Source organism: Lonchura striata, chromosome Z (assembly GCF_046129695.1).
Source record: "Lonchura striata isolate bLonStr1 chromosome Z, bLonStr1.mat, whole genome shotgun sequence".
In the NCBI taxonomy this organism is placed as follows: Eukaryota; Metazoa; Chordata; class Aves; order Passeriformes; family Estrildidae; genus Lonchura; species Lonchura striata.
In genome coordinates, this window is record NC_134642.1 from 49,910,723 (window position 1) to 49,934,520 (window position 23,798).

A 23,798-nucleotide genomic window follows, 5' to 3' on the forward strand; every position below is an offset into this window, starting at 1 on the left:
GTCCTGTGAGAGGGACCCCATGCTAGCAGAAAGGATGGGTGTGAGGATTCCTCTCTGAGGAGGAAGGACCATCAGAGATGTGAACCGACCACAGTCCCCATTCCCTACTTCACTGCTGGAAGGGAGCAGATAAGAGAAAATTGGGAGTAAAATTAAGCCTAGAAAGAAGGGAGCAATGGGGAGGATGATGTTACTAGGTTTATTTCTTGTTATCCCACTCTGGTTTGGTTGTTAGTAAATTCGTTTATTGTTAGTAAATTCATTTAATTTCCCCAAGCTGAGTCTGTTTTGCCCATGATGGTAATTGGTGAGTGATCTCTCTCTGTTCATATCTCAATACACAAGGCTTTCATTATATTTTATTTCCCTGTCCAAAAGAGGAGGTGAGTGATAAGAACACCTTTGGTGGGCACTTGACATCCAGACAAGTTCAAAGCACCACAGAGAGAATCTATCAAATTATGTTGAAATGTATTATGATTCAACCAGTACAGGATCACTTTTACATGAATAACCCTTAGGAGATACACTTGTTACTGGTTTCTCTTCTCATTGCTCAGCACTCCCCTATTTCATTACACAGAACTATAGCCACAAGTTGCATTTTACTTCTCCATCAACTTGGAATAATTCCTTTGTTTTAATGTTGTGAATATGCATACCTTAAGGCTCAGTAGTCACCTTTTTCTGGCTGAAAGCACACCACTTTTTCAGCTTTCCCCACCAGGCAGTTACCTGTATTTCACACATAAAACCAGCACTGCCTGGCTGTATATGTGTCATTAAACATGTTTTTAAATTTTGACAGTTTTAAACAAACAGTATTTTCACAGCTTCAGCTACTTCAATATCTACTGCTGTTTGATAATTTCCCTAAAAACAATGCTGCAGGCAGGTTGGTAAGTCTGTTTGGTTGTCCACTGTAACTTCTTAAGAAGTTACAGGGGACTTTTAAATTCCCTGGACTATGAAGCAAGGCCACAGGCCACAACTACAGCAGGTCTTAATCTTATCTGCAACTGCATCATTCACCAGCCCCCCTCTGGTTCTGCTGCTGTGAGTCTGTAATGCACATAGCCTTCTAAACACTTCCCCGGCATCACTGATTTTGACAGAAGTGTGTCACTGTTGTGGTTTGACATGGAAGAGAATTTTCTCAGGAAGCTGAAGTCAGACCAATCGGTGGTCAGATTTAGATACTGGCATCTAGAATAACCACTGAAGGCTGGACACGCCTCTGAGAACACAGAGGGGTTAAAAGCAGAACTCCCAGGGGAGCTTTCTCTCTCTGGTTCCAGTCAGAGCACAGTGCAAACTCCCCTGCCCAGCCACAAGCAGCCTGACTGAGGTAGGTTGAAGGGTGGGAGGACTGGACCTGGGCCAGCTCCTGCGGATGGAAGGGTAGAGGAAGGCTGAAATATCTTTATTCCCACACTCAGAGGGGAAGAGATAGAGAGCTTAAAGACACCTAGAAATTGTCCAGACGCAGAGAAAGAGAAGGGTGGGGGGAAGGTGCCCAGCATGATAGCTGGAGTCTGGGCCAAGAGCCATCCAGGGAATCAGGACTTTTAACCCTTCCTTGAGAAATGAAAGCTTTGTGAAATATTAGTTCTCCTCATTTTAAAAGAGAAAAAGAGAGACAGCCTGGGACCTGAGATGTTAGGAAAAGAAAGTTAGGGGGGAGATGATAGAGTGGCTTTTGGCGAGACTTTTCTTGTTAGTTATAGACTAAACCAATTTCTCCTCCAAAAGAGACTGCATTTTGAAGGGATGCATAGTAAACAAAGAGACCTGCTTCAGCAGCTGAGAGCAGCTAGAGTAAACAGAAAAAAGTTTAAGAAAGTTGTAGTGATATGCCCTATATTCAGAAATAAAGAAGAGAAGAAGATGATCTCTGTTCTTAGACCCTTGGCCCCAGGGGAGGAAGAAAATAGGGGGGGACTGTGTTCCCAAAATGATAAACTGAACTGTTGTTTTTTTCTTTAGTCCTTAGCAAAGCATCCTTGAAAAGAAACCCTATGAATGGTCTGTCCCTGCATAGTAGTAAGAACACTGTGCATAAAAAGGAGAGTGTCACCATGGCAAATTTTCTCCAGACAGTGCCATGTGTGACATGGAAACACAAGAAGTGGCTGCTGTGTTTCTTAGGGGTCTATGGCACAAGAGAGACTCCTCTCTCCCTTAATAGACTAAGTATTGATTATCTGAAGGGTAGAAAACTAATTAAAGGTCCTAATTGTGTCTCACTGTAGTTTGTTAGACTTGTGAAGGGAGGAGGAATGTTTTAAAAGTTTTCTTTTTAGATTTAGTGGTTTTTTTCCTTTTCGTTTTATCATAGTAGTAGTTTAATAAAGTTTTTTTCCCTTTGTTAATAAGTTTGGGCCTGCTCTGCTCTGTTCCAGATTACATCTCACAGCATTAATTTGAGAAGGTACATTTTCATAGGGGGCGCTGGCATTACACCAGTGTCAAACCATGACACTTGGGCTTGTGAACACTCAGATCACCATGAATGTAAATTTCAAATGGATCATGCCCATGATATTTTAAACTATTCCTGGTGGTTTGGGGATTTTGCTTTGGTTTGGTTTTTTGGTCAGTTTGATTTCTGGAGGTTGTTTTAATGCCAGAAGGATGTAAGAACGTTCTTTTAACAGCCTCTCCTTCAGAATAAATTTGTAGCAGACACTAGGGAAATACCAAAATATCACCTAAACCATGTGCCACATTCAGACACTCCAGAGATGGTGACTCCACCTCCTACCAGGGCTGATTGCAATATCTAACTACTCTTTTAGTGAAAAATAATTAATTTCAAATATCTAATCTGAACCATCCCTGGTGCAACTTTCTGCCATTTTCTTGCATCCTTCCACTTGATAAGTGGCAGAAGATCCCAACTTCGACCTTATTACAACCTTCTTTCAGGCAAGTGTGGGGGCAGTGAGGTTCCTTCTATGAGTCTCCTTTCCTTCAAGCTAAACAACTACAGTTCTCTTAACTGCTTCTCATAAGACTTTTGCTTCAAATGGTTCAACAGGTTTTTTGCCTTTCTCTGGAAACGCTCCAGCCCCTCTGTGTCCTTTTTGAATTGAGGGGCTGGGAAATGGACACAGGACTTGAGGTGTTGCTTCACCAGTGCCAACACAGAAAGACAACCACCTCCCTGGCTCTGCTGGCCACAGTATCGCTGATACAGGCAAGGGTGCCATTGGCCTCAGCCACCTGGGCTCTCTCCTGGCTTGCCTGCCATCCCCATCTTTATTTCCATGTCGTATGTTGCAAGTGTGTGTCATATGGAAGTAACTAATTGAGCTGTTGTTTTTCTCTTCTCACTGCAAGGACTTTGAGAACTTTTGCTGCTTTTCTTTCTTTTGAGACCCTTATTTTCCTGTAAACAAGCAAACAGTAGATAGAGAGGAAGAAAAATAGTAGTCATATGTCCTGTATAAGTATGGTAATTTATTGAATATATAACCAGATTTTTCCAGATCAGCCTAAAAATTAAAATTTAATCCAGAAGAAAAATAAACCAGTAGCAACAAAACTCTTTCCCATACTCCTATAACCTGCACAGATTACATTACAGGACAGTATGTTATCTGTTTATTACAGTACCCAGATTAGCAGAGCAAGTGGATTACTACAAGAGAGACAAAATTACTTAAGAAGAATTCCAAATTTATCTCAGAGGCTTACCTCTAATCATATATCTCTTTTCAGCCATTTAATATCTAAAAAGAATTCAACTGCTTGGGCAGCTTTAATTGCAATATCCTTGAAAAAGAGTTCCAAAAATCTAAACATGTATCCAAGAAACATCTTCTACTACGGGCTTAATTTTCATAATAGCTACATAATTATGATTATCTGGCATGGTTGCATGTGTCCTTTCCCAAGTAAGAAGGTGATTTTGTTCAAAGAAATTTTACTGTGATGTAACTTTACTATAAATAGATTGAATCATCTCCCTTTTGTTTCTCAGCCTGGGAATTTTATAGATAAATGTAACCATCATTTGTAACTGTTGTTTCTTTTGGATGTCATGAATCAATGCTTGCACTTTTGTTTTTACCTTAATTCATTTTGTGCTGGATGTGATTTAGGGTTTCTGGTTAGCAGCCCATCTACTTGGCACACAATATTGTGAACCTGCCATCTGGGTTTCCCAGCACAGCACGCATCAGAGGACAGGAAAGACAAAGTTGCATGGTAGATAATGCCTGCACCCCTGAGCAGCAGTGATGATGGTGCCCTGACTACTGGTGATGTTGAAAGCCCACTACCATGCAGTGACGAACCATGCTGAGGGGCTGATGCGAAAGAATTACTGCAAGACTATAAAAATTCTCTCCTTGCTATGTGTTTATAGCTACTCATTTATCTTATGATAGCTCTGTAGGCCCAAAGAGATGAGAATAGTAGGGAATTTCCATAGAAACTTCACTGAAGTAGCACTGCTACCACAGATCATCTGAATATGTTAGATTATGTCTGTCTCGCAGCGGCCACGGGATGGAGGATTGCTGGCATCTGTCCCGCCTGTGGCCGGAGGGCAGACACGCGAGTGGCCGCCCCGAGCCTCTGCCGAGACTGGTGCAGGTGGCGGTGATTGCTGCAGTGTGGAGAGCACAGCAGAGGCACAGAGCATGAGGAAACCGAGGCAGAGGAATAAGGGAAGGACACTTGTCTGAATCTCCAAAAATTTAACCCCAAAGGGGGCAGAGCAAGTGACAAATCTGAACATGTAAGGACTGCTTTTAAAGGGTAGGGGGAACACGGGGAGGACACAACCCTTGACTAATAGGAAGGCATTAGGGGAGGGGTGCAGGTGAGGGTTCCCCAAGAGAAGCCAACATGGGAAGGGAGAAAATCCTACAGTCCAATTCTGCTTTGAGGAAGGGATGAAAGACCAGGAACACTCAGAAGCAAAGGAGTGTGCTATCTTTGACAGACAGGGGTAAGACAAGGGAACAAGAGAGGTATGCAGGTGGATTGACAAGTGGATTGACATACATTTTAGCAGGGAAAACTGTGGTAAACAACTCAGGACTGAACCATTAGGGAAGCCAAATGGGGTACATAGAATGTACCATTACAAACTTATAACAAGGAATATTAAAGCATACCACAGAAGTTATTTTACAAACTGTAAAATAACAGACTACCACATTAGGTATTATTGGAATGCAAGGCATTGATAGAAGAGAAGAGTGTTAGGATGCTTCTGCCTACAGAGTTCTCTTTCAGTATGTTGTGACATACCGTCTTCTATTTACAGTCTCTCTAATACCAGCAGTTCGATTTTGGCTAGATCAAGTTGCAGGATGGGATTAGGATGGTTGAAACAAATTTTACAGAGTGTAAACCACAAAGAACACTTCCCATTTATTCTTGTTTATTTCGCTGATGGTTGTTTTCACCATGAAAGAGCATCAGTAGGAAATATAAGTCCTGTCTGACTGATCAGGCTGATAAAGAGTATAACTCCTGTCCTGTCTGACTGATCAGGCTGATAAAGAGTATAACTCCTGTCAAGAAATTATTTTGCTGCTCACCCTTGTGGGTGCTTGTGATTTCTTACTCTTGTACCCTCACGTTACTAAGTACAGCATTTAATACATACATGCAGTCTGTTTTCTCCTACTTAACTTTACATTTATACATAGCTTATATATTGGACAACATTCTAGAGAGGAATGTACAGCTGTAGAAGTGAGACAATCCAGAGATACCTCCTTTTTTGTACTCATTTTTTAAAATTATAGTGTAGTGACATAAACTAGAACTGAGTAATGTTGTGTTCTATATATCTGAGTTCCATTTTCTATTCTTCTCTCAGCCAAGGAATTCACTTCATATTTATTCAGCAAAACAATAATTCCATATTAGTTATTTGTCTAAATATGATCTCATAGAATAGCATTTTGTAATGCATAATCACATCAGTATATTTGCCACAGCAATTAATCTGATGTACCTTCTGAGGAAAAATATTTTATTTTACCAGTCTACCATGGAAGTTTTCTGGATGAAGAATTCATTGGATGAACCACTGATTTTCCCACTTCACTTCACATTCAATATTTTCATCAACTCCAGTGCAGACAGAAAATTATACAGAGATTTTTTAAATGCAGTCATAAAAAATAACATCATGAGAATGTACTGAAGACTACACCTAAAAATGGAGGAAAAGATCTTTGAAAAATCTTTTTAATATTAAACAAAGTTACTGCGATTCTTCCCAATCATTCCTAAATTTAGTGACTACTAAAGGGGAAATCTTAATAACTCTTAGATTATATCTCCTTTGTTCAATAAAAAATAAGACAAATATTTTTATGACAATAAAAGCTTTTTGAAAGCACAACAGTTATTTCATGGTCCAAAGCCACCACAGAACAGACAGAAATATGGCTTGCAGTATGCCAAACAACTATTCCACTAAAATAAAACACATCTTGGAGTGTATGCATGATTGCTTGCATTCTGGATAACCGAGCTGGAAAATTGCATCAGTCTTCTTAAGTTTCAACCCTGACTTACCTCCTTACAAGCCAAGTTTCTATTGTCTCTCATTTTTCATTTATACAGGATTAACATTTTTAAATATCTTGGTATAAAGTATATATTTTTTTTTTTTACTTACAAAATTCAGAAATGGTCATACCACTTTGCTTGAACATGAGTCAGCAGTGCCCTGGCAGCCAAGTACTGGGGGGCATCAGGCACAGCATCACAGTCAGGCAAGGGAGGGGATTTTCCCACCCTGTTCTGCACTGTGGCTGCCTCACCTCGGGGGTGGTGGGGGGAGGTAGCTTTGGGTCCTACAGTATAAGAAAGATAGAAAGCTCCAACAAAGGAAGGCACAAAACTGGAGAAGGGTTTAAAGAGTAAGCAGAGGACTTGATACAATAGTAGGAAGTTTTGTCAGGGCAGCTTTAGATCGGGTATCAGGAGAATGGTCTTCAGCCAGGGGGTGGCTGGGCACTGAAACAGGCTCCCCAGGGAAGTGGTCACAGCACCAAGCCTGACAGAGCTCAAGAACTGTTTGGATAACAGTCCCAAGGTGTGATTTTAGGGACTGTGCAGTGTAGGGCCAGGAGTTGGACTCAGTGATCCCTGCGAGTCCTTCCAACACACAGGATATTCTGTAATTCTATGTTTCTGTGATCTGCAAGCTCAGGCTCCTAAACATATAGGCATAGATACAGTCAGTATTTATCTGCACAAAATAATATGAATATAAACAAGATATTTTCCTGGATTTGAATGGTGTGTAGCACTTGTTCCTCTCCTGCAATCTGATAATACCTTATCTCTCTTTTATTGTATTTTTCAGGAATATTAACAAAAAAAAAAAAAAAAGGCGGCATTACTTAGTTAAGAAGTTCACATTCATCTCCTAGGAGGGGATAGGAAAATTTTCTATTTATTTAACAAATAATCCAGCTCTGTGGATTTTTGTGTAAAACATGTTTCTGCCCCACTCCAAAGTGAATCCCACCATCATGAAAGAATAAAAAATAAAAGTTGGACCTTATTTAAATGTTTAAATCTGTAGTTTTTCAATGATCTAGAGACAGAAATAAAACAAAAACCTTAATTCTTAAGACCCCACCCTGAATATTTGCTTTTAAAGTAAGTATATGTTGACACCTTGCCCCATGACCACAAATACTGGCAGTATAGGCAGAATGCTGTCACCTTCCATGTAAGGTGCGATTCTCTCAAGTCACTGCAATCAATGCAGCCAAGGTATGACAAGATTCTTAGCTACCTTCAAAAAGTATTTACATGGTTGACTGTTGCTTTCAGACAACCTGAACACCAAGTGTCACTAGCAGTGATGCTATCACTTACGCTCCTGTTTTAGCTGTCAGTGAGTTGCTATATGGATACTGCCTCATAAAAGCTTTCCTCAATAACTCTATTGCTCTTCACAACACAGGCATGTAACAAATAAACTGGTTATAACATTGACATCACTGTCTTACACCAGTGCTCAGGGCAGAAATATTTGCCATCAGTTTGTCCCATGATTATCAGGATACAAGAGGGTGGGGAATTACATTGGGAAAAACCTCTCCCATGTCTGTATAATTTAATGGTTCCTTCTATGATCAGTTCTTTCTTAAGGATCCAACATGAACACTAGGGATCTAAGCTGAGCTTTCATCTGACTCTTGGTCAAAATTAAATAATCTGGAATCTAAAGAAGAAGCAAGCATGGTTGTTCATAAATAGCCTGAACCAAAAACTACAAAAGCAACTAACTGACTAGACACAAGATTCATAACAAAGGAATTAAAATGTTCCAAGAGACAGAAAGGGAGACAAGGGCAGTGTTGATCACCAAATGTTTTCCTGAAAATTGTCTAAGAAAGTCCCAACAGTAAGTTCTGTTTGAAGCTTTCCACCGTTTCAGCTGGGGCCAACACACCATATTTTCAATGGCATATATTGTGTTCTCTGTCACAGAACCATGACGTGTAAAAATGTGTGTCCATTGAGTGACGCTCCTGAGATCCAGTCTTTTGCTTCCTATGGTTCATATAGAAGCTACTTTTTAAGTTTGACTAAAAACCATCACTTTCCAAGTAAGCTTTGATTTCAAAGTGTATTTAGGCATCAACAAGGGAAAGCAGAAAATTCAGTCACAGGGTTTGATATTAGCCAATATAAGATTTCAGGGGAAAACTTCCCCTAGAGCAACTATGCTGCTGAAACACAGAAAAGATTGCTAGAAAAGATTACTTAATGTGGGGAAAGAAAAAGCCATAGCAAGTTTTCTCTGGACAAAATGGTTTAGACCCTCATAAGTGCACCAAAATCTGGGTAGCACCTGTCTTTGGTGTAAGTTCTAGCTCTAAATGTATCACTAATTTTCCTCACTTTAAATGGAGACTTTAAAAATATCCAGAAATACACAGGGAAACTAATCTATCTAGTAATTTAAATGAGAACTGGGGTGAAGATTGGGGTACACATCAGTTGCATTCACTCCGAATGGGGCAGACAGTATTCACCTGCTCCTTCACACATGTGCCACACAGCAGTCTGGTAACCTCATCTGTTCTTCCTCTTCTGAAGTGGCTGCAGTGATAAGAAAGGAGCATCTTCTGACCTCAAGGATTACACCCCCTGAAAATGCCAGAAGCATGCTGAATTTTTTCATCTAGTGCAGCCAAACAGTGGTTTGAGTGTTGTTGCTTCACTGAAAGAGCCCAGTCCAAGAGATAGATGTTGGAGGCTAATCACTGTAAATTAGCAGTCTACCTAAACCTCAAATACAATTTCTTCAAGCAGCAACTGAAAGCCTCATTCTGGCTGCAAGTCAGAATATTTGATTGGTGGGACTTCTTCCAGTGTAACAGAATAAGCCTAAGAAAGAATCCAGTGCATGTCTGCTCAAAGAAATTATAGGACTTGATGGACCATCTGCACAGAGACTACTCTATACAGCTCCAGAGTGACAACAATGTGGAATGCTAATGTGTTCCCAAATGCAGACTGACAAAATGTAAGTCAATGAAAGGATTTCAGTAAAATAAGTACAATGTATTTCATGAATTCCAGAATGCTGTCCAGCTTTCACACAGCATGTAATAGAAGAGATGCAGAATTACAGCAGTTATAAATTCACAGAACTTCATCAAAAATAGTAGGATTCTTCTAATTTAAATCAGCTGAAGATTGTGTCTCAAATCTTAGTCATAATAGCATGTTGTAAGCCAGGAGAAAATTGGTAGAGAAAATAACATTAAAAATGGTGCTGTGATGATTTTCAGTGATAAACAACTTATTATAAATATTTAAAATCCATTATAATTTTTATTTAAAATTAAGTATGCTTATTTCAGAATGCTAAAATCGGTAAGTCCACTTATTTGCATAATTGCTGCACAGTAGTTTGGTTAAGTTTTTTTCAAAATGCTCACTAGTGATAGGTCAATTTTATGTTCAGTTGAATTAAGAAAAAACATACAATAAAGAAAACATTTAATGCAAAATGCATTATAATAACTGACATAGATAAGAAGAAAGAAAATTGCAATCTAGTTGAAGGCAGACAAAAGCTTTCCATAAATTAAAAGGGAGTGCTGAGTGCTAAGACATTAAAATAGTCTGAGCTAACATTGAATGAGATGCTCTGAGTAGAATGAACAGTGTTGCAGTGATTAAAATATTAACTGGTGGTTAACTGAAAGTGGCAGCATTTCATTAAAAGTGATTTTTCCTAGAGATGGGAATAATGGCATCAACTAGCAAGGAAGCAGAAGAAAAGAGGAACCTGGGAAAATAACAGCCTTCTGCAGATTTTCCTTCTGATTTATTCACTAATTGCGTCATCCTACTCAGTTACTCTTGGTATCAGGTCTGTGCACATAGCACTCTCAAACTTCTGAGATTTTGAAGAGAGAAAGCTGGAAACACAAGTACCTAACACCCAGCTGGGCAGAATCTGATCAAGGACTGATATGAAATAGACTTTATCGGAGCTTCACTGGTCCACAATCGCACACATCCTAAAGAATTGCCAACCCAGGGGGAGAACTTAATGGACAAATGAGTCTAAGTCTGGTTACAGAGTCTCTTGTTTCACCTTTCCAAGAGCTGGAGACAGCTCTGCCCTGGAGACGAACAGGTACTAGGCCTTCTCTGCCAATGGAAACACATGTGCAAGACTGCCAGAATCTAACATTTCCAGGGGCCCATTTCAGCCCTGCTGAACACTTTACTGTATAATACATTCATTTAGAATGGCACAGAATATGGCAGGAGGAGAATTAGAAGTAATTATTTCAATTGTTTATTCCAAAATATTTGTTTTTAAAATCTCATTGAACACCTTTCCAGCTGCATCTTATATCAGATAACAACAATGTGCACATGAAACAATTCTGAGTGGAAGTGCTGGTGCTCATCACACTTAAAGAGGAGTAGAATATGAAAAAAGAAATACACAAAATATCCTGCAGAGGAATTTCACTGAATATTTTCGTGAAAATAGTAGGCTTCTAGACAGGAAGTCCCTGGCTGAAGCATGAGACACATTGAATAAACATCTAAAAATCTAAACTGCATTTTTCCACGCTTCTTGGGGAAAAGTATTCTTTCTGCAGAGAGCTTCAAAAAGATCAACCTCTTTTTTGCATAAAATTTCAGAATCTGTCAGGATGAGATAACTTTAACATTCCACTATATCTATTGTAAATACAGATGAGAGACACCAAGCTAAATAATAAAACCTGTCAGTATTTAATCATGGGCATCACTTAAACATTCAGTTGGGTTGTTGCAGAAGACAAGGTGAGGAAGGAGATACAGGAAAAGGAAGCCTTCATGGTGAATGCCTTCCAGGCAGGAAGAACATCTCTTGCTGAAAATGAAGGATGTTGAAACAATTTCAGAGGTTTTCACAAGCAGAAATGACACAGCATGTCTGCCAAAGGAAGGTATCAGGAAGTATCTATTAGAAGCTGCAGCATCTAATTCACAGGAAGCAGATTCTGATAGGACTGTAGTGGTCTGGATAGCCATGATGGTGTTGGAGATGAACAGGCATCACTTCACACAGTATGCAGCCTGATAGTCAAGTCCATGTTGTGTCCCGCACCAGCAGGGATGACCACAGTTGCAAAGATTTGTTGAAGAAACTGTAAGAACTGAAGAACTGAAGAACTGTAAGAGATACAATTCTTTGTTCTATACTATAGAACTTTAAGAGCATGACTAATTCCAAACACAAAATAAATCTGTACTTTCAAGAGCACATTACTTATGGTTCAGTCTGAACTAGGATAAGAAAAACCAAAGGTGTGCATATCTGCTATGAGGCACTTCACACTTGAGAGGTAAAAAGGAGTTTCTGTGCTCTCTCATTTTTGCTGACATATTACCTTTGATTTCACTCTATATATGTTTGCACAGCACCTGATAGAGATTAACCTTGAAACTTGACAAATACAGCATAAGTAAATAGATATGATGACAAAGATGCATAAAACTTGCAAAGACTGTGCTTGTATGTTGTATAGGCACAACACAATACAAAACAACCAACCAATGGTTCTATTGGTTTTATTTCATAATTAAGCAAATAAGGTGCCATGTCAAATATTTAACTATGCTAAAATCATAATTGTTAGATGAAGAGGGTGGTAAGACCTGTGAAATATGAACTTTCTCTTCCTCACAGATACCAGCAACTGCACTCACCTGGTATGGAGCAAGGAAATGCAGCTTTTTCAGAAAACTTAATTAGTATGTGTCTGACCCATTTACAGTGCTGAAATGTAATTACTTTTTATATGTGTTTATTTTTAAACTACATCCAGAGCAGAATGCTCTGTCATCTGACACTGTGAAATAATTACAGTCCTGCACTGGCTAGATCTCTCATTTCAGACTGTCCTTCATGTTAACTGAGATTTGGTGGCAACTATAAGCCCAGCAGCTACCAGTATTCTCTTTTCTCATAAGAGGGTCAAGAAAGCCTTCCATTTCCAAGTCTGTCTAAGTGCTTTTTCTCAGCTCTTACCTACTCCTTCATAAAAACTGATACCAACACAGGAGTGTTGTGGTTTGACAATAGCCCAACACCAGGCATCCACACAAGCTCCTCGCTCACCCTCCCCTGCCATAGCTGGGCAGAGGAGAGAAAAATTAATGAAGGATTCAGGAGATGATATGAGGACCAGAGAAAACACTCCAAGGGCAAAACAGCCTCAACTCAGAGGTAAAAAATTAATTTACTACTGAGTCACAGGAGGATAATAAGAAGTAAAATAAGCCTTTAAAAACACCTTTCTTTCCCCAGCTCCTCCCTCCTCCCACCTTCCCAGCAGCACAGCGAGACAGGGCATGACAGTTTGGTCTACTCATCAACAAGGTTTTCTTCCACTGCTCTGGGGGAGGAGTCCTTCTTCTGCTACACTGTGGAGTCCCTCCCACAAGATTCATTAACTTTTCCAGCATGGCTCCACTCTCACGAGCAGCAGTCCATCCAAAGCTGCTGCAATGCTAATCCCTCCCACAGACAAACAGTCTTCCCGAAACTTGTGGCATGGGTTACTATTCCACAGGGTGCAGTCCTCCAAGGAGAGACTGCTCCAGCCTGGGGGCAGGGCCCCTCTTGTTGTGGTGTGTTTTCATTTGATTTGATATTTGTTCAGTGTCTGTTCACCCCCCCAATCTCCTCCTCTCCAAGTTGTCAATCTTCCCAAGCTCTTCCCTAACCCCCTCCTCTCCAAGTTGTCAATCCTCTCTTTCCCTGCCCCTTTCCCCAGAACATTCCCTGTCATTCCTCCTAGCCTCCTCCCTTGCTTCCAGAGCATTCCCTGTCTATTCAGGGAGGCTCAACACCCTATTGGTTATTTTGTGTTACTCCCCTCCCCAGTTTCCCCTGACAGATTTGTGCTATGTCCCTCCTTAAACTCCTCCCCAGCCCTACCCTCACTGGTTGCTGTTCCTAAACCCCTCTTCATGAGTTCCCGTATAAAACCTTTGTTCGCCGTCCCAGGAGGGTCTTGGGGCTCACTGAATAAAACCATCCTGTTCAATCCCAAGTCCCATGTCGCCTCTGTCTGTCCCTGCGCCAACAACTGGGACAGCAGAGCTTTGCAGGGGGAGCAGCCGTCTGTTCTCTTCCCTCTCGCCACCCAGCACGCTTCCTCTCGGGGTATCGCGGCAAGAGGAGCTGCCTGAGCTACAACACCCTCTCTCCATCAGGTCTCCCACTGGATCTCAGCTTCCTCCAGGCATCCACCTGCTCCAGCATGGGCACCTCCATGGGCTGCAGGATCTCTGCATCCCTGTGAATCCCCAGTGGCTGCAGGGGCACAGCTGCTTCACCATGGGCTGCACCACAGGCTGCAGGGGAACTCAGCTCCAGTGCCTGGAGCAGCTCCTGCCCCTCCTTCCCCACTGACCTTAGTGTCTCCCTGTTGTTTATCTCACATTTTCTCACCTCCTCCTCTTCTCTGACTAGAAAAAATAGCTCTGTTTGCCCCACTTTGTCTTAATTTTCTTCTTAAATCTGTTCTCACAGAGGCATTACCAACCTCTCCAATTGGCCCAGCCTTGGCCAGCAACACATCCATCTTCAGAGCCATCAGGAATTGGCTCTGCCTGACATGGTGGAAGCTTCCAGCAGCTTCTCACAGAAGCCATCTCTGTAGCCCCCTGCTACCAAAAACCAGGCCAAGCAAAACCATTACAAGGGGCTAGAAAGCAAGCCAGATGTTCTAGGGCTTTATTAGTTTTACAAACATTGTGTTCCTGTGTGCCAAAACTACTAATTTTAATATTCTTTTTTTACTATCAGCAGACACGTTCCTTTGGCATAAGACTTCCTTGAAGCAATTTTTATCAGTCATTGTCTGGAATTTGAAGCTGCTGTTGCCTCACTTTGCACAGTTGCACCTGGCAGATGTCTCCATTTCTTAGTGAAAGGAAAACTCCTGGCTCTTTACAGTTGTCTTCTCACTGAACTTAATTATCCTCATTTGTTTTGAACAAAAACAGCACCATTCCTTGTCAAAATGCATGGCTCCTGAATTTCAGTCTGAACTTATTTCTTAGAATGAGTGCTATTAATCATTTCCTGTTGAAGACCATTATAAACAATTTATTCTAAATTTGGAAGTTTTTTGGTGAAATGAAGTACAATTCTACATCAAGAAAAATATATTCTAGATCCAAACAAATGATTTTTTGTGGATGTTTCACACAGCAGTTGAAGTGTAGAGTCTCAGAGCTGAGACTACCTCCTTGTCCAGAAAAAAAAAAAAAATTGAACCTCTAACAAGTAGCAACCATTGCACTGCATGATCATTCAGTTTAACAGCAATGTGAACATTACAGTTAGACACTGTAGAACATAATTCTTACTCTTGACTCTGTTCTCAGGAAGCCCTACCTGAAATACTTCCCCCAACAAAAGAATGTGTTGGAGCAAGTCCAGAGGCAGGCCACAAAGTTGACAAGGGGACTAGGGCAGCTCCACTATGGAGAAAGGGTGAGAAAGATGGGACTGTTTGACCTGGAGAAGGTTGTGGGGACACCTCATAGCAACCTTCCAGTATCTGAAGGATCCTACAGGGAAGCTGGAGAGGGACTTCTCAACAGACACTGTAGTAGCAGGACAAGGATTAATGGGTACCCACTGAAAGAGGGCATATTTAGTTTAGAAATACAGATGAAATTATTTTCTGTGAGTGGTAGGCACTAGAACAGGCTGCCCAGAGAAGCTGCAGATGACCCATCCCTGCAAATTTAGAAAGATAGGTTGGGTTTGGCCTGTGAGCAGTCTGGTCTAGTGGGAGATGTCCCTGCTCATGGCAAGGCAGCTGGGACTAGGTGATCGTTAAGATCCCTTCTGAACCAAACCATTCAATGATTCTATTGACTCTATGATAATGTGGCAGATGTAAAAGCCAGCTGAAATATCTGCTGCACAACAATGCAGAGTCTTATTTACCACCTGTGAATTCTATTTGACAAAGGACAAGGTGAAGAGAACAGCATTCTTGAATGCCCACATAAAAGTATATTTCTAACTCTTCAAATGAGATTAGATAAAATTCCTCTTCATTTGTCTACCTTTCACTCCACTTGGAGAGGAAGGAGAAACAGTGGAATATCTGCTTTTAAAAGTAAAACTGCTAAAAAATAAGGTTATATCTGATTTTCAACAATGAAAAAAGGGCACAACACAAAAAAGTAGGGATTTGGTTGTGTTTTTTTTTAATTTATTCATTCTCATTCATTGCTTCCACACAGTGTGGGAGTACCCTGGAGAGGAAACAAATCTGCTTGTGAGAGAGAAGCATGAAACAGGATAAAACATGGAGAAGATCTGCTGTTGCAGATGATAGATATAATTGTTCCTCAGCTAGCCGGATGTCACTTCTGCCCTTGGATGAATCCTGGAGTGAAATGGACTGTTCCATCCCACCCCCCAAAAGATTGTATGGCTCATCCCACACCTCTGTACCTGCCCCTGAAGCATCGGGGTCTGTAACCCCATTGGCCCATGCCTTGTCCCGGCCCATCGAGGAGCCCCTGAAAAGGGAGCTCCGAGGGGCCATGCGGTCTCTTGGACTTCCTCCCTCCCCCCTCTTGTACCTCTCCCCCTCTCTTAGACTTCCTCCCCCCCTGGGGCTTCCCTTCTCTCTCCCTCCGTTTGTCTCTCCCCTGCCCCACCCTCTTAAGCCCGGCCACGTGCTGCGACTGAGAGCACGAGGCTCAGTCCCTCCTACACCCCCAATACACCTCTTTCCCCAAAAGCAAGCTTCAGAGATCTCTGCCTCCCTCCACCCACACCGTGCAGGAGCATAATCTTCCCACAATCTGCTGCTTGCTGTTGAGGGGTTGTGGCACATGCAGAGGAACTGCTGAGAGCAGAATGAAGTTTCTAAATCTCAGAGGAGATGGGAAAGGCACTTTCTAGCCTCTGGAACTGGCTAAGCACTTTGCTGCAAAACAGAAAGCCTCTGAGCTGTTAGGAACCATGCCTAAATGCAAGTTCTTTCTTCTAAAGAGACACAGTGAATTCAATAAAGTACACGTGAACCCCTTATATTTCTATTCCATCACAGTACCTGATCTAGGCTTTCATATACTTACTGAGATTTCTACCTTACATTCTTGTAATCCTGATTCTACACAATAGCAGTTTCATTTAAAATACTTTTGGTTTCCATCAGGTTGCTTCATACAGGAGATAATTTCGGCATAGCTGACTGGGACTCACAGCAGACATGGACAGCCACAACAATACATGGGAAGACAGGGTTAAATGTAATTGAAGGGTTCAATTTATGTATGGGTATATGTCCTGTTGAAAATGGGCCATGGCTGTCACGGCCAGGTGAAGGGAGCACACACCGACACGATGTAGGTTCCTAAGCAAGCTCCCTTTATTAGCTGCTACATATGTTTATTTATACAGTATTTTACTTCCTTACATGCGATCATGCTGTGATCATGCATAATATGATTGGATGGCCCGCTTTGTGCACGAGGCATGCATGCGGCTTTATCTAACTTCTAATTGGTGCATTATTTTGGCATTGCAAAGCATTCTGTGGGTTTTATACATCCTGTCTTTGTCTCAACATATAGCCAGCTTCCCTTTTTCATGTTCCGCATCTCAGGGTCAAGGGTAGGTCGCTCTTCATAGTTTATTATAAACTTGTCCCATAGCCCAGGCGCGGCCCCCAACACATAGCTGCAGGACAAAGGGCTGGAATCGTTCCAGTACATGTCTTCAGTCACTACAATGGATTCCAATACAATTCCATGATGATTACCTGACAAGGATCACCAAGTCCAACACTTTGGGGTCCAGGCACCCCAAAGAATCACTCTATGTGCTTGAGAGCATTGACCAAATTCCCTCAGGAACCTGTTCCAGTTTCTCAAAGTCAGAAGAATTTCTGAGTTGAAAAAAAACCCTCAGGTTTAAAAGGTCCAAAACATTTCTGCAAGGCTTTTGGAAAGAAAACTTTCTAGGCTAGGTTCTTCCCTGCATTTGCAATGATCGCTGGCCTTGCAGGCACTTCTGGAATACTGAAAAGTACTACAGTATTAGCCTGCTACTAATTACAGAAGTTTTTTCCTCTGAGTTACAAGAATGTTTTTCCTGAAAAATATTGTGCATTCTACTTCTGTAGAATGCTAAGACTTAGTCATGCTGTCACCCAATTGTGCTCTTCTTAAGATAGTCAATAATCCCTTATTCTCAAATCTTTTCTCCTAATGGCTTGTTTACTTACTAAATACATGTATCATCCTCCTAATTTATGTCATTACAAGGTAGGAACATAATCTGGTCTAAGTCAGGGCCATGGTATCTGATGAACTGATGCCTGAAGCCTAGACAAAACTTCTTTAACTAGTTTCTTTGACCTTAAGAGCAGCAAAGGATGTAAGATTTTCATAGGCTCATATATTACAAGAGAAAGAAATATGCCATGCAGCTAGCTTAGTTTCTAGTCACTTTAGTTAAAAAAGACAAAAGATAAGATCTTGCTAGATGTTGTAATGATATTAACATGGCAATTAAAAGTGCACAGTGAATCCCCTTCTAAGAAAAATAATTGTCTTCTAAATTATCATATATGCTTAAGTCCATGATTGCCCCTTATAAACATAGATGATTTTGCATGCCAAAACTATTTTAGTCATGGTGTAAATGAAGTTGCCATTTTGCCATTTTCATATGGTGTCTTTGTCTTGCCACAGAACATTTGCCGCTTTTGTCTCCAGAGTCTCCATTTCCACCTTCTGACTGGAAACAAATTACTTTTTGTTACATGGCAATATGTTACAGAGAAAATAAAATTGAACATAAATTAGGTTTTTGTTTTTCTAGGGACATTCTCCTTAGCTATGTGCAGCTTGAATATGCTTATTTAAGAGGAAAACAAATTTTTTGAAAACTGTTCCCCTGTGATATGCTTTTTCTCCAGAAATTTGGATTTACAGAGAAGTCAATGAACAGATCCTAGTATAACATTAATGTCAAATTTATGTTCCTGGCCATTTTTATTAAAAAACTGCTCCATTTTTCAACATGAATGCAGCAGAGAAAACTAGAAGGTTTTCAGGTGTACTGAGCTGACTGCCATTCAGTAGACTTTAAATGACGTAGATGGTAAAACAATGACAGCACTCAAAAGCCTCTGTCTCAAAACACAACTTGAAAAACACAATTCAAAGGAACCTAACCAGTTTTCTTCTTTGTGTCTCCTTCACTTCTTCCCAACACTGCTTCTGCAGGTTGGAAGATTTTTATATACTGCACATCTCCCCAGGCACAAAAATCTGCTTGTGTGCTGACAAAAAACAAAAAATATCAGTCAGGTAGAGTCAGGTAAGAGTATAGCATGTAGGGCAAGTCCCAGTGTACACCTACACGAGCATAGTATTCACATATAATCTGTAATAGATAAATGCAAAATGATGGTTTAGCAGCTCCTGAAAGCAGTCTGTTTTGAAGATAGGGTAATAATATAAAATTTTAATCAGATTCCTCAAGATGTACCCTGACAAGCAGTATTTAACACTCTTCAAAACTATCTTAAATTATTCTTTTTTACTGGAAATTTAAAATACACATAAATAACATGTTTACATGTCCCAGTAAATTTCATTCTAAAGTAATCAAAGTGGTGTGCTGCTGCTGGAGATGAGAATAACTGTGAAGAGAACATAAAACTCAACATCTATCTGCAAGTTAGTGAATCTGTGTGTGGGAGGAAGCCACAGAAATTTATTCAAACTCTTGCTTTAGTTCAGAGAACCAGTGTGAATTATACCAGAAAGCAAAATTCAGCCTGAATAAAGAATGTTGGCAGCTGTCTCAGATAATAATAGAGAGATTTAAGCAATTTTACAAACTGTCTCTGGAAGATAGGTATACAGATGTAATTTCCACATTTCAGCAGGTGGGTTTTCTGTTTGTTTTTGTTTTGCTATGTTTTGTTTTAATTTAGGCACATCTTCTGATTTTCTTTCTGCAAGCAAAACTATACTTTTCTTAAAATAATTATGAGAAACATTTCCCTTGACCTCAGAGACAGGAGACAGTAATTGTCATCTTGCAGGAAACAAAATACTGAGTTTCAAAGGACTGAAAAAAAAAGTTTCAGGAAAGAACTAGGACTACTTAAAGACATGGTAAAGTTACAAGGAAAGAATCAAACATTCAAAGTTATAAACTGAGTGAATTTCTAAATTACACACATTTGCTACAGAATGATATTCAAGATGCCACTTTGCAAAGTGGTGAGTGGTGATGCTGCGATAATATCTGTGCATAGTGCCTCATGCAGTGTTCTCTGTTTTATTTTTCTTCCCACCATAATAGATCAATAATGAAGACAGTAATGAAGACCTCTCCAAATAAATGCAGGATCTGGACAGAAAATTTGCAACCTAGTCAACATCAAAATCAGTATATAAACTATATGCTACTGAACTAGTTTAAGGCTTAAAGATAAAGGCCTGAGGAGGCTACAACTGTCAAAATATTAAATTGATCATTTCACCTGTAAATTAACAACTTTTTTCTTTGACAGATACTCACAAAAATCCCTAAAAAAAATTCTATATTTTTCAAAAATTTCATAAAGTAAATATAAATGATGATGATAATTTGAAAGAGGACTTTAGAAAAAATATTATCATCTAGCTATTTATAGAAATATGTAAGTCTGTGCTGAAGAACTAATCCCTCCTTCATTAAAATCTATTAACCTTAAAACCTATTGTCCTGGGTTGTAAGATAAGCTTGTATTCTATTTGCCATCTGTTGAAGGTTGGGCAGGTTTGTTATCTTTTCCAAGAACCGGTTTTGCTCCTAAGAGGTAATGGTTTGCTAATGGGCCATTGACTGATTCAATGCAGGGCTGGTAACGTAACACCATCCTATTGTGAGATGTTCCACCCAGAGGGGGAAGCCAAGCACTCTTTTATTGGATATAAGGGGGTACCTTTTTGGGGACAGAGCAGCTTTTTACTTTGGGGGATTGCCAGAGAAGCAGCTCTCTTCGGCGGCTCTCGCAGTGAAGCAGCAGGAGCGCGCTGAGGCGACGGCGGCGGAGCTCGGAGGCAACCCCGGCGCAGAGGAAGACCGGCCCCACTGCCACCAGATCTTCAGAGGAAAACTATACCCTTCTAAAGATCACCACTGCAGCTGCAGTTCATCAGCCACTGCAAGGGAGCAATTGTCCCAGCAGGACTGATACTGGCACCCCGAATCCTCAGGTTGTGGACTTTTTCACTGGTTTTGTTTGTACCAATTGCATTTGCCTTTTTAAATTGTTGTCTAGTTGTCTCCTAGTAAACAATTGTTACTCCCATTCCCATATCTTTGCCTGAGAGCCTTTTAATTTAAAACTCCTAGTAATTCGGAGGGAGGGGGTTTACCTTCTCCATTGCACAGGAGGCTTTAGCCCTCCTTCACAGACTCCTGTCTTGTCGAACCAAGACAGCTATTTACTAATCTAGTCAATGAGGATATGGAAATACTTAAGAATATAAAGGGGACATACTTGATAAATTCTTTAGTCCTAGATAGTGTGCAGTCAAAATCTGTCAATCTTGAATGCACATTTTGATTATCTGAGAAACTGAGTGATCAAATTTGTTATAAATTGTGACACGGCAATTTGAAGTGTCTTAATTCAATAAAGCAATTTTATTTAAAATTAGCAAGCGAGTAAGGCAGGCAAAATCCAGCGCTGGGCGGCCGGGGAGTCTCCTGCTCCACCAACGGCGCGCAAAAATGTTCTGTCCCAACCTTCTTTTTATCCCCCCCCTTCTCCTTGCAGGCGTGACTCTCCAGATGTAGTCTGAGTCTGGTCGTTGTGATAGCTTCTAAGTCTCTTCTTTTGAGATACAGCAAGCAGACCAGATATACACACCCAGGACTCTAATCTCAACCTCCTTATCACCTTGTAAGCAAATAAGCATTTCAAAGACACACTAGTACATTCTTATGCAAACCAAGGTAAGCGAGTATATCACAGTGAACAAATTATTTTCCACTTATCTTAAAATTGATACAAAGTAGTAATACTATCAGCATACACACAAATAGCTGGCACTTCTGTAGTGGCTTTCTAATGCTCAGAATATTTAATAATTCAGTTATTTAAAACAATTTAGGCTAGTAAGCCACTAATACAATCCTAACTAAAAGGAAAACTAGGTAGACTGTTTATTGAGGTTTCATCATGGCAGAGTTTCTATCCTGTACTTCCCCTAAAATTTGGATTCTAGTTAATGTGATAGTATGGGAAGCGCCACAGCACAATAAGAGGAAAACTTTATACAAGAAATGCTGTGTTTTCTAATGCACAAGATAGTTCCTATGACCTGAAATACACCACTGCTAGAACATCAGCTCAAAAGTAATAGATATGTATATTTTTTTTTTTACTGGCCTTGCATATTAGCACACACTAATCCATTATTCCGGGTTTAACAACTTTAAAGTCTAAATGCTTTACTAACTGAAAACCAAGAATAAAATATATCAGCAATTCTTTGAGTAATCGTGCCCACTGCTCCTGGTCAGAGCTTCATTATCAATGTTTAAACATTTAGATGATGATACTATTATGTTTTTCTCTGGTACAGAAAGAATGATAAAGAGCTCATGATTGACTTTATCTCAGAGTGGTCAAATGGTCACAGTTTACAAAGGAAAAGAAGGCAGGAGGCAGAGCACACAGTAAAGCCAACTTGCAATGACCCAAAGGGTCTCTTAAATGAATCTGTATAAATTACTATGCTTGCAAGCAAAGGAGTCATAAAAATACAACATTTTAACAGGCCGGTGAAAAGATGGTTGGTCTTGAGAAACACAGTCATACATAATAGAGACTTGGGAAAGTCTGATCCCTTGCCTTTCTCTTGCCTTTTCCAGACCTCTCTGGCTTAAAGTGCTGAAGATGCACTCCTCAGGTTCAGTAATACAATATTGTTAGTGTCTTTTCTGGGAAGAAAAGAATCCCATAATGTAGTCTTTGGTTCTAGCAAACATGCATGCAGCAAAGTTTGAAAATATCATATAAAATACATAGCAGTTAGTGTCCCATTCCTTTTGTCAATGAACTCCATTGAAATCTCCTAAATTGTATGCATGTGTACTCTAAAAGCCACAGAAGCTCTTCTGGAACCTCCCTTCCAAAACTGCATATTAGTTTTGTGTGGCCTAATTTATTTCTTAAGAGTGCATTGCTGTTTCACTTTAACTACATGAATAATTTGTGATTCTCTGTGAGGGGCTTCCCCATGGAAAGTAAAATCTTTTATCTGAGCAATTGTTATCACTGGGGAAAAAAAGGGGCAAACTTTCATACTTTCTAGTCCTTTAAGATGCTTCAAATTAATGTCAGCTGTAATTAGAATTCCAAAACCAAATTAACATACTTTCAGAAGTGAACTGGTAATTGAATCTTCATTGGTTTTACTAGGCTAATATATATACAGAAACTTTAAGTTAAAACATAATCCTACAAACATCAACAATTCTTGTCTTTAAGTTGGGATGTTTGGATATATTACATCACATCATCCCTTCCTTTCCTATTCTGCAGTCAGATCTAAATGACAGCAGCTGAGCTTACAGAAACACCCCTGGTGAAGACGAGGATGAATTCATGTTCATACTCCATCATGTTGGAACATTTATTACATGAAACAGTAATATTCATAATTTCATCAATTAGACTAATGGTTGTTCCAGAGATAAAACAATTCATTCAACAATAAGATGGTTGAACAAAACTTTTAAACTTAGCAATATTCAATACATCATTTCTATTAATTAATTACATCATTAAAAGCAATAAATTTCATTATTTATATAAGCACTTGGGACTTTATTTCACTTGCTTGCTAGCAGATGCTGCAAAACAGATGGCTCATCCAGTCAGAGCACCTGGACATATACAAGTGCAGCATCTTTTTCTATCGGCTGTCTATGAGTAACCAAGAACTGTCCGAAGCACAAAATTTCTGGTATGTCTTCTTTTCCTTCAACTCTCCTTCACCTCCATTACTATTTTTACTGGTTTGACGTTCCCCCCCTTACACAGCCCCCTGAATATCCGGCTAGACCAGAGGTCTGAGGCTGTGAGGGGAGGAATATAAGGAGATGGCAAAGATTTCCAAAAGAGGCTCTTACCCTGATATAAATTGGTTCAGCTCTCTTTATTATGTAGTGTCCAAGGGGAGAGCGGGGCAAAAGAGGATGAACAGGAAATGTCAGGGGT

General features: G+C 40.1%; 1 long non-coding RNA gene across 1 annotated transcript; it reads left to right on the forward strand.

Annotated features, from left to right (window-relative positions):
- The first annotated feature begins 1,303 nt into the window (after positions 1-1,303).
- Positions 1,304-20,884, forward strand: LOC144248376 (uncharacterized). The gene is made up of 2 exons (XR_013341717.1): positions 1,304-1,348; positions 19,883-20,884. It is a non-coding gene; the product is annotated as an uncharacterized LOC144248376 (long non-coding RNA).
- Positions 20,885-23,798: the final 2,914 nt, after the last annotated feature.